Raw genomic sequence first — 11,433 nt, 5'->3', positions numbered from 1 at the left:
TGGAGGATTAGTGTCCCCATGTCGGGGCAATGGTCGCAATCAATATATGTAATATGCATGGCCGAAGGCCAGAGGTTATCCCTCAGATATCTCTCAATTTCTGGCGTCGCTCAGTGCTATATTGTGTTTCAATTTACGACGAAAAAGCACATTAATGGCCGAGGAGGCAGTGCATTCAAATATGCATTAAATTGCGCGATAAATTGTCTGATGATTGTTATGAGCGGAACCGATGATGTATGCATAAATAATTAGAGAGCAGCACCAGAAAATGAGTTGGCAAAGTTTAATTACCAAAGTGCCCCACTGCCACTGCCACAGTCGTTGCCCCTGACGTTGCCATTGGCATTGCACCATTTTTCGATTAGTGTCCGGACTTAAAGCTCGTACAGGGGCCAGGGAACAGGGATCCGCAAATGCCAGCCGGAGCCGATTTCCACCCGTGCCATTGTTCAATAGAAATGGCCATTGCCGGCTCCGCTTTTCGTTATCCGTTGGGCCCCATCCACTCAAAAGGGGAATACGTCATGAGGGATGCCAGAGCCGAAATAGTTGGACCATCGGGAGGGGGGACCGAAGACTGGAGCCGCAAACAAATTGTGCAACTGGCAAATGCTGCAAAAGGCCGGCCACAGAGTCGGCGGTATAAAATATGCCGGTTGGACACAGGATTTCTGACCAAAAATTGAACTAAAAACAAATTTTTGGTGCCAGGCAGGAGCAATAGCAGGAGCAGCAGCTGAAATTGACAGACGGGCCGCACAGCGCGGAAGGAGATGAAATGTATTGGGTGGGGATTGGGATGGCGATTCCGAGCAGTTGCCCGACAGTGGAGCCGCTCTGGCCTTTTATTTTCACAGGCACACACTGTATATGAGCCATTTCCGCACGAAATTGATGGAGCTCGAACAAAGGACAGCTCATTTGACTACTTTTTGGTCATTCACGGTTTCCTTTTTAAGCGAAACTTTCAAAACAAACGCGTCCTGATTGATGAAATTCATCAAACTGCATCAACGTACATATACAAATAAGTATTGATCAGTTTTTTATAACAAACGCCAACCGGACAACAAAGTTTGGTGCAACAAAGTATTTGGATCAATGACTGGCCGATTCAGGTCGCTTTTTCGGTACGATTGCTACTGAATTTGGGGGAGTCTCATGAGTGACGACTGGCAGTACTCTTATCGCAGAGTTTGTTATTGGAATTTGTGTCTATAAATAAACAGGCCATATTCTGCCTGATTTCTGAAAATTGGAAGAAGTGTAGAACCCAGTCGTAGTTGAAATCATTCCCAGTCCAATCAGATAGAAGTAATGTCTTCTATAGATGGTACAGATTAGAGGGGCTGAAGTGAGATCCATTGGTTTATATTTGGAGAAACAACATCAGGATGTTCTAAGGAGCAGTCCCCCACTGCCACTGCCACTGCCACTGCCACTAGCACTCCACTTGTTTGTTATTCTGGTTGCGCTGCTGCTGCTGCTGCTCCCATGATGCAAGTTGCACAGCTGAGCAGGCAGCATAATCGCATGCAATTATGCCGCACACAATCACAACAGCCGCCTCGGCCAGAGGAAGAGCACAAGAGCATAAGAGCAAAAAGAAGTTGGCCAAACCCGCCGAGTTGATCGGCGGGAAGTGGCCGAGGACGTGGAACTGGAGGAGGACTGGGGTTGGGGCTGGGGCTGCCAACAAGCTGGCCAAAACAGGTGACTGGGCTGGGGGCAAGTGAGGTATCCATGCGGTCCAGGCGGACACTCTCGTTCTCCAATCGAGGGGCAAACAATGCAGGCCAGTTGCAGTTTTTGCTGCCTCCGTTTTGTTTGTTGCACAATCTTCTCTAACCTAACTGTGTTTAGCCACCGCCTGCCTGCTGCCAACCTGCCTGCCATGGCCACTACTACTGGCACTCTTTGGCCAGGTTCAGGCTCTGGCTCTGGTTGCGGTGCAGAGCCATTTTCCTGTTGACTTTTGCCTCATCCTTGCGTGATTTTTGAAGCTCGAGCTGGCCGAGCAATATTTTGTTTCTTGTGTTGGCTCTTGGCGTCTCCTGCTCTCCGAGTGAGTGAAATGGGATGCAAAGAAGCGCGCCTCGTGTGCAGTTTTGATCTATGATTGTTGTATCCCATGCCTTGTGCATGGCATTGCCTTTGCCTTTTCCATCTACGGAAGGAGTGCCTCTGCCCATTCAGGGCCAGTACCAGCAGCATCAGCCGTAGACAAATATTGCATTTTGCATTTTCCAATTAAACTTGAACAAGCGGCCGGCAATCGAAGGCAGTCCTTTGTCTTAGGAGAGGCATGGCTCCCATTCCCGGAGCGACGGAGAATATTTCACATCGAGACAGTGTTTTGAAGTATTTCGAAACACCTCCGAGGAAAGCATTCGGACAAGTCAGTGAATGTTGGAAGTTCCAGCCAAGAAGAGCACAGCTGAGGCCAGTCGATGCGATTCAATACGCTGTGGGAATGCAGCTGCCTTTTGCACCAGAAAAACGATAGACATAAAGTTAGGTTCGAGAACGAGCTGCATTAAATGGTGACCGTTCGTTTATCGCACTCCATGATTAAGACCACCTTCCCGGGAAAGCCCCAGGCACCGTCACAGAGTCGAGTAGTATAAGCAATAATTCCGAGAAGGCCACGCACTGAGCAGTGAAAATAACAGAAATTACATTCGAGCCCCGGCCAGGCCTATAAAACCAGCAACTAGATGGATCTACGAGTCGAGCAGGAACTGGAGCGGTAGCAAGCCGCCCCTGAATCGCATTTACGGCACTTTAAGACCCCTCCGAAATATAAGGCCCTCCCTGCAATCAAGCAGAGTGGCAGCAGGGGGAGGTACTCACACTCGTAGCCAGAGAGTGTGCCTTCAATTTAGACACGTGCAGGTCCCGAGCTCCGAAGATGGAACTCAGAACTCTGAAGATAGAAGTTTTCATTTAGTGACTGGCCGCATTCCCAGGAACTGTTACAAGGCGTCACTTAACTGGTTTACGGTAAACCCACAAGTCCAGGGCTACGAGTACAAGTACGAGTGCGCCTCCGTACAATAAATTACCCAGAATCGTTCAGAGAAATTCAGATAATTGCCAGAGGAATGCCGTGCACGTAGCTGGCTCGTTAATTCGAAGAACTCAAAAATCATATTGTTTATGCAGGAAGAACGCCACTGCCCCACCCCACTCATATTCACTTGAACAAAAGCCCAAAACCGAGACAATTAAAATATACATCTATATTTTCTGTGTTATTTTGTTAGTTCTTCGTTGGACGCCACACGTAACCTTGGCTGCATTTTAATCATCATCGCCTGGAGAGTCTCCGTTTCTCAGGTCTCTGCTCAGGTGAGTTGTTTGACGAATTTCAACGAGGCAGCTGCACGTGCTCGGGCTCGGCGAACCACATCAATCAAAAATAATTTATATGAGAGCAAAGCCAGGGCCAAAGCCACAGCCACAGCCAAAGCCAAAGCCAAAGCTTGGCCATCTAAGATATGGTCAAAGCGTCATGGAAGCGACACGTATGTACTGCAGGTAATACTCGTACAGATCCAAATGCATACTGTGGCTACCTTCTGTTGGGGTTTACTCGCACACTTATTCATTCAAAACTTGTGTGCATCACAGTTTATAAATTACGATTTCGATTTGCCCTGGAAAAGTGTCCGCAACTAATTGATTTATGGCTGGAGTGTGTGCGGGGCTCTCAGCCGTGGCTTCATCTGGTGAATCTTCAAATGTAATTCGAATACAATTACTGGAACTTAAAAACCAAATCAAATCGTTGTCCGTTAAGTCCGTTATCTTGCGGTGGAATGATGCCAGCTGAATGCCATTGTTATTGTTCCAGTTTCTGGCCTGTATTTACCAAATATTTATGCCAAATGTCGGGAATATAGAACAGTAATTAGACAGTCAAATAATTGAATGGATTGTCTGCGGCTAGAGAAAATCAATAGCACCCTACAATATCCATTAATCCACCCCTGTGCCCCGTGAGTTGACAAAAGATGTTCGGACCTCGGCGCGTCCATTAAATTTGTCACCCGCGGCTAAGCTAAATGTCAAATAGTACTCACGGCCAATAGCCTCACTCGCACTCGTACACGGATACGGATACGAGTATGGAGACACTCACACAGGCACACTCACTCACTCACTCTCGGAGAACAATAACAGCATCAATTTGACACGTACAGGCGCTAATGATGGGAATGACCAGCCAACTGAACGATCGAATCCGCTGGCGACGCCCTGCCTGGCGGAGACCGCTCAACATGCCCACAATTGAACCACCCAGGCTTAGTCCCTTCAGGAACTTTGACATCCTGTCGTTTCGAGCACCCCCAGTACCACTTTCCCCAGCCCCAGTACCAGTCTCAGTTCGGTTCTGTTCAGTTCTGTTCTGTTCTGTCAGTTGCGGCTGGTGTGAGGTGACATTCTGAGAGTCGACGACTGCCAATTTAATTCCCATTGACAAAATGCACAATTGACGGACACCATGCCGTTCCCCCTCTACCACTACCTCTCCCATTCCCATTTCCATTCCGAATCCCATTTCCCATTTTCCTTTGTTGGAAATGTAACCGTTCTTGTAATTGTGGTTTCTGCCCGTGACAGCCACAGAAACCCCTCCCCACCCACACTTGCTATTAATTATTTTAGAAAATCGCTTGTAATAACAATAAATTTATGCAACCCACTGGGGTCGACTGAGCGTCTCTTTCACGGCTTCCTTGGGGCGGGGCGGTTTTGTTTGGGCCAAATTTTGTCTCTGCGACCGACAACAACTGTTCGATTTTCACGACACTCAAATATTTGCTCGGCCATTGCCAAGGCCAATGGAGAATTGTTACTTGTCGAACGAAATGCAATCAATGCAAATGTTTGCATTGGGCTCTTAGCTGTCTGACACGCGGGAATCTCCCTCTCAACATGGCCCCCTGCGACCCTCTACCAACCAGCCACTTTCAATTTTGACGCATATCGATTTAATAAATTTGCGTGCCAGCCCCGGCGACAATTTGATTGACAGGTAGAGCTCGTCCCCCACTCTCCATCGAGCCAGTCAGTCAATTTAGCTGTTGGTTAGCCAGGTTTTTCCATTTCCATTTCTGTTGTTTATTTAACGTTTGTTCAGAGCCACTACACGGTCGACTGATACACCTGACTGGGATTGAAATGGCATGGGAAATTGGTTTGGTTTGGTTTGGTTTTTAAGCCAATTTTGCTAGTTGAGCAATTACTCGTAAATTGCTAGAAAACCGGGATATTCTATGGAGAGCAATCGAAAGCATACTTCATCAGGATTATCACCTATCTAGTGGCTGGGGAACCAATGATCATTAAGGAACATTTAGTCCCTCATCTCCTTCGATTCCCATGGTTTCAACAGAAGACCGTTACATTTGAAGGGTTTGTGGCAAGACCAACCTCGTTTCGCTATGCGTACAACGATCCCACAACATTTTATTAGAGTATTCATAAATCAAATTCTACTGCGATCAAAGACCATGGACAGCAAATTGCTAGCATCCGGGTAATTTGAATACAAGTTCTGTTTCTCCGTTTCTTTGTGTCTCGGTTTCTCCGTTTCTGTATATCTGTTTTTCCATTCAATACAATGGAAGGTGAGAGATGGAAATGGAAACAGACGCGGCGGCGGCAATTAAAGTTAGAATTCACCAAAAAAAATATATATTTAGGCGCGCTTAATTATGAGCCCGAGCCCGGGGGCATAATGAAGGTATTGAAAAGGCGCTGACATGCAACCGATAATTAAATTCGGAACAAAAGAGCGGGAGACAGACGGACCCCGTCGAGACAGTTCCCACATAATAAGGATTTAGCAAAAAAACACTTGGATAATATGTAAATGCATCGGGGTCGGAACCCAGTACGGAGAATGCACCCACGGGACCGAGGTTAGGAGGTGGTGCGCACTGGCAGTGGGACCTGGATCTGATCGTTGTCATCGTCGTGTCTGTGCATCTTGATCGGGGACTGTGCCGTTAGATTCCCGAGCGGGAAACGTGTACCCGCACATAATGTGGAAAAACAGAAACTAAAGTGTCAACTTTTTGGGTTGTAAACGTTGCACCAACGGCCCCCCCCTGCCGCTGCCCCTGCCACTGCCAATAACTCCTCCGACATCCCCTCGGGCTCTCGGGCATTTTCTTTCTAATTTGGGCACACGCTCAGACCTCATCGAGGGGAAACAACAACAAAAGGGCCACCAAAGTATCGAGGGGGGAAATGGCATTTCCGTTTTTCACACAAGTATTCGAAAGCAATTTTTCAAAATTGAAATTCATTTCATATACTCGCACCATTCGAGACCAGCAACCGCGACAATGTACGCTTCCAGTTCCATTATGCCTCCATCTATTCCTCTCCTATCACACATTCGGTATTTGTGACAGCGGATCAGCGAATAAGATCGTTTGGCTCCGATAATAATACTCGTACTGGGAGTACCGGGAACCGGGGATCGAACAACGGGGTCCGAGAGCAAGTGTTGAACAGAGCCGAACCCTTGGGGTGACAATTGTGTGGTCTGAGGGCGGGAGGGCTGCTGCTGGATTGGAGAATGAACTTATCTTAAAATTAGTTCTAGTTGTTTGGGCGTCTTCCCAAATCCGATGCGTAGTATTTCTATCAAAGTTCTCAGATCAAATTAAGGACATGCAACCCTCCCAAGTCGAACGATATTGTATGCCCAGATTGATAGAACCATAAACAACAACTGCGCTGCAATAATTTTGCTGGAACCATCGAGTATTAGCCATTGCCTGAGTCATCCAGCAGTCGTTTGTGAGTCCCCGCCCATCGGCGGAAACTTCAACCCTTTGGCTCGGCCCCGGGTAACTATCAAAGCCTCAGGCTCAGTCCGTCAGCATCGGTGGAAAGCTGCACAGTATCCCATTCAAAAGCAGCCTGCTCCATCATCCACCCCACTCTCAGGGCCGCTCGGTCCCTTGGTAACCTCAAACAATGAACTCATAACTCAAGTGACACTTGGTAACTTGACTGCATTTCATCATGTGGCACATGAGCGCTTCTCCGTCTTCGTCTTCGTCTCGGTCTTGGTCTTGGTCTGCTTCTTGGGTCTTTCTTGTTTGGGTCTCTTTTTGTTTTGTCCAACAATATTCTAATTGAGTTTTCCAGTGCAACTGCTTGCCTGCCCCTGGCTCTGCTTCTGCCGCCAGCTCCTGCTCCAACTCCAGCTCCATTTCTGTCTGCGACTGTAGTCATCCATCGTTGGAAAGTTTTTTTGTTGCCTGGTATTTGTTAGTTGATAAAAGGCCAGGCCATTATATCCATGGACGGGCTGCACAATTTTGAAGTGGGTACAAATTTGTATGCATGTGGCTGCCATGACAACGCCCCGCCCTGCCCCGTCCAGGTCCAACTACGACCGAACTTCATCTCCATCTCCGACTTCGACCTTTCAATTCAAGCAAGCAGCAAACATTCTTTTTCAAATTTTCATTGCCTTGGCTTGGCTTGGCTTGTCTCGGATTGGTTTGGTTTGGTTTGGTCCTTCAAAGAATTCTTGGCTTTCTTTTTCCAGGCAGTGTACAGATTTTGTTGTCTCATGTCGCTGGGGCTTGTCAACCTGCCCTGTGTGGCTCCTCACTCTCACACACCCAATCCTCCAGAACCGAGAATCGAGACTAGCCCCATCCTCCATCGTCAGGCAAACGGGAGCGCCTCAACCCCCATTGCAAGTGCAATGAACCGCTTTTGGCTTCTTCCAGTTGATTTATGTAACATCTTCTATTATTACATTGGCCCTCCATCTCCCATCCCGCTCCCATCTGGAATCCCCTTCAGCCAACTCATCCGTCGCTTGTTGCCATTAAGCGCAGCTCATATGTTACCCATGGACCGAACCGGGCCGCGCCAGGCCGGTCCGGGCCGGGAGAGAAAGAGAATCTCACACGTGAAATGATTTATTAGCGGTAATTGGTGTCACAGCTTTCCGAAGAAAAGGAAAGGATTGCCCCCCGCATTTCTCGGTGTTCGGTGTTTCGTGTGCTGTGTTCGCCCTGTCCCCTGTGCTATTCTGCTCTGTTCTGTTCTTGTACTGCCTTTTAATTATCTTGATTTCAAACTTATTAAAATTGACAAATGATTTTCGTAGACATCGCTATGGTTTCTCTTAGGAAACAGGTTGTCAATGGCTACTTCCTAGAACCCAGCCAAGAGAGTTGATAAATCGTGGAATGCGTCAAGAGAATCGTTCCATTGTACCCCGTTTTCTGTATACCTATGTGGAGTTCTTTACCCATCATTGTGGGACGCTTGGAGGTTTCTTTGAGTAGGGTTGGGCTAGGTTGGGACTGTCCCTAAGGTCATGTATCGATTGGAGTGCCGATAAGATATCCATGTATGATCTTTTGTCCTCCTGGAACATTTTTGATCACCATTTCAATCTTTCAACTCTTTTTGTTTCCTGCTTTAGTGCAACTTTAACAATTTTATTCATTGGACACCAGAGATGAGAAATCATAGCTTTGGTTTGATCCTATTTCGATGGCTGGAACAAGCTTAGTGATGTCCTGGCATGACCTTGTGCTCCTTGAGGCACATGGTGATCTTGAAGGCCGTGTCACAGTCGTTGGTGGCCTTCATGTCCTTGCAGGCATTCACCCCCGAGGAAATCTCATCCATCTTGTCCTTGATCTGTGGCACATTCTTCAGGGTCTCCAGCAGGGCCTGAGCATTGAACTGTCCGTTGACGAGATGGCCCTGCTTCTCCATCAGGCGTAGAGGTTCTCCTTGGCAGTGCCGCCTCGGTCACCTGGGTCGTCTGCATACACTCTTGCATGAGCTGGCGTAAGTCCGGATCGCACTACATCGGATCGAGAGTGAATATATAGGGTTTTTAAGTGATCAGGACACGAACAGGTCTTCGTCGTCATACCTGAACCACAGCCAAAAAGATGGCTAGAGCAGCACAGAATAGAATTGACTTCATTTTTATTTGGTTTGTTTTTAGATTTAGTTGAGAACCGAAACTGTTGAGGTCTGCTGGCCGGCTGGGGGCTTTTATACCGGCTCCCAGAGCGCCCAGTGAGCACAATTAAAGCAATTAAACTTTTTTGGTAGATAGCGGCCAGAATTTGATTACGCACAATGCATACTGTGGAGATAATGTTTTTTATCCCCAATCGGCCGACTAATTATTTCGAATTAAATAAAACTCGGCGCAGAAATAAAATTACGATATGTTCTTTAATGCGTGACATCCAAATTGCAAGTGTGGCTTGCCTGCCCTTTGCATTGCCGCTCCGATCGCTAAGCGCAGCTTCGCTCGGCCGACGTCGGTAGGCAGACGCAAAGCGGAGATAGCGAAGAGAGCGTTTAGCAGGGCAAGCAAGCGCAAAGCTTTAACAAACAAATGAGTGACATAGACATAAGTAACAAACAAAATAAGCGGCTGAGGGCCAAGAATTAGGTGCTATTTGGCAAGCAGCTAATCGGCTGGGTTCTGCTCCGAACATTCACCCCCCGTTGGAAGGCAAAGGCTTTCAACAGATCCATTTTGAAGGGGCAGAACCGCTATTTTTCCAACGGCCCTCTTGAAGATGCTTGCTTGGGCGCAGCTGGCGGCTACGCTGGGATGATCGTCGAACGCAGCAATCGGCGCTTCTTTACGAAGGCGGCTTGTCGTGATTACGTCTTGATCATCGGGAACCTCTGTAATTGCATAGAATGGCAGGAAATTTGGCAATGTAGAAACTGTTCAAAGTTGAATTTCATTTGGCGTGGATATGTAGGTTTTTAGTATATGGAAAAGTTCGCGCTGCAGTTCCTGATTCTCCGATCGCAGATTTTCCACTTGCACCTGGCACTCGAGCAGCTGCTTCCTGCATTGCTGCTCTAAGTTTTGGTACTCCAGCGTTGTGGGTCGAAAATCGTCAATAGAGATGCACGAGGAATTTTCAAAAGCGGTTAAAGCTGCACGCTTATTCTCCGAGCTATCAATGCTTCCTGATACTATCCAACCAAGTTTTGTCTCCTGCAATGTTGGCAATTGGGCTGATAGTCGAATCTGTCCGACGCACATTAAATCGAAGAACAAACCAGAACCTATCAACAGATCGATACGTTGGGGCTTGGAGAAATTAGGATCAGCTAGTTTTAGATTATTCGGCATTGGCCAATTCTTTGCGTCTACGCCGAAGTTAGGCTGCATTTCCGTAATTGAGTTGGTGACAATTGCAGCGAAGGAAGCTCGATAGCTTGCGTCCTGGGATTGTACAACTATATGTACAGACTTGCTCGAAGGTAGAATGGAATCTCCGATTCCAGAGATGTGAACATAAGACGAGCGATGATCCAACTGCAACTGATCAGCAAGTCTAGATGTTACAAAGTTTGCCTGTGATGCAGAATCCAAAATGACACGACATGGGATAAGTGCTCCATAACGATCTGTTACATGGACGAGGGCAGTAGGTAGCAGCACGTTCTGGCTAGGCTGAGATTTCTGGATCGAGGGGGGAGGGCTAGAACACCCGCTTGCTAGAAGCACAGTCGCGGCCTCTTGCTGGATCGATTCCTCGGCCGGTGAAGAGGAAGATGAAGCACCAGGTTCCGATGGAATGTGGAGTAGCGTGTGATGTTTGGCCTGGCAATGCCTGCAAAGTCCTGACCTGCACCTCTGCAATTCATGGCCTTTGTTGAGGCAGTTCAAACACAAGCGGCTCTTCTTTGCTTCTTTGTATCGTTCAAACGCAGAGAGATTCAGGAATGCCTGACATCTAGATATGTAATGCTCGGAGGAATTGCAATGGTTACATATGGGGTTAGGATGGTCGTTACTGGAGGTGACAAGGGTGACAGGTGTGGGCAAACATTGGTTTTCCATTTAGGCGAGTGTCAAAGATTGGGATTGCGGCGGGAGCCCTTGCGATTGTACATATTAGAAATCAATTAGGCGGAGGCCCAAGATTGAAATTGTTTTCGTTTTGGAAAGCCAAAGATTGTTTACAACTCGTATAAGAGCTCAATAGAATTGGGTACGTTAAATCCCCCCATTCTTAAATGTTTCGTCCCGATACATTTTGAAGTTCTGATAGAGCTCTAATTTCTTCTGACAGTATTTGAATGTTGCTTTCCACTATTTCTTCTGACGGTATTCTTATTGATTTAATAAGTACAAATTTGGTTAATTTATAGCCGAAGTAAAATAACATTATCAATATCAAAATGATTAAGAATAATGTTGTTAATGGTAAGGCCGTATTACCTAATGTTATAAGGGGATTTAAAATATTAACATTATCAAAAGAAAATTGCTTATCATTCGATTGTATATAATCAACTAATTCAAAATCGCTATATCTATGATGCGATATATATCTTAGAATTTTACCCTTATTATTTATGTGGGTTATATTATTTATTAAAATT

General features: G+C 46.7%; 1 pseudogene; it reads right to left on the bottom strand.

Moving 5' to 3' along the window:
* Nucleotides 1-8,468: 8,468 nt before the first annotated feature.
* LOC117193932 lies at nucleotides 8,469-9,156 on the bottom strand (annotated as a pseudogene).
* Between the last annotated feature and the right edge of the window lie 2,277 nt (nucleotides 9,157-11,433).

The sequence above is a fragment of the Drosophila miranda genome (assembly GCF_003369915.1).
Source record: "Drosophila miranda strain MSH22 chromosome Y unlocalized genomic scaffold, D.miranda_PacBio2.1 Contig_Y2_pilon, whole genome shotgun sequence".
Taxonomy (NCBI): domain Eukaryota; kingdom Metazoa; phylum Arthropoda; class Insecta; order Diptera; family Drosophilidae; genus Drosophila; species Drosophila miranda.
This window is presented reverse-complemented; position numbering and strand designations above follow the sequence as displayed.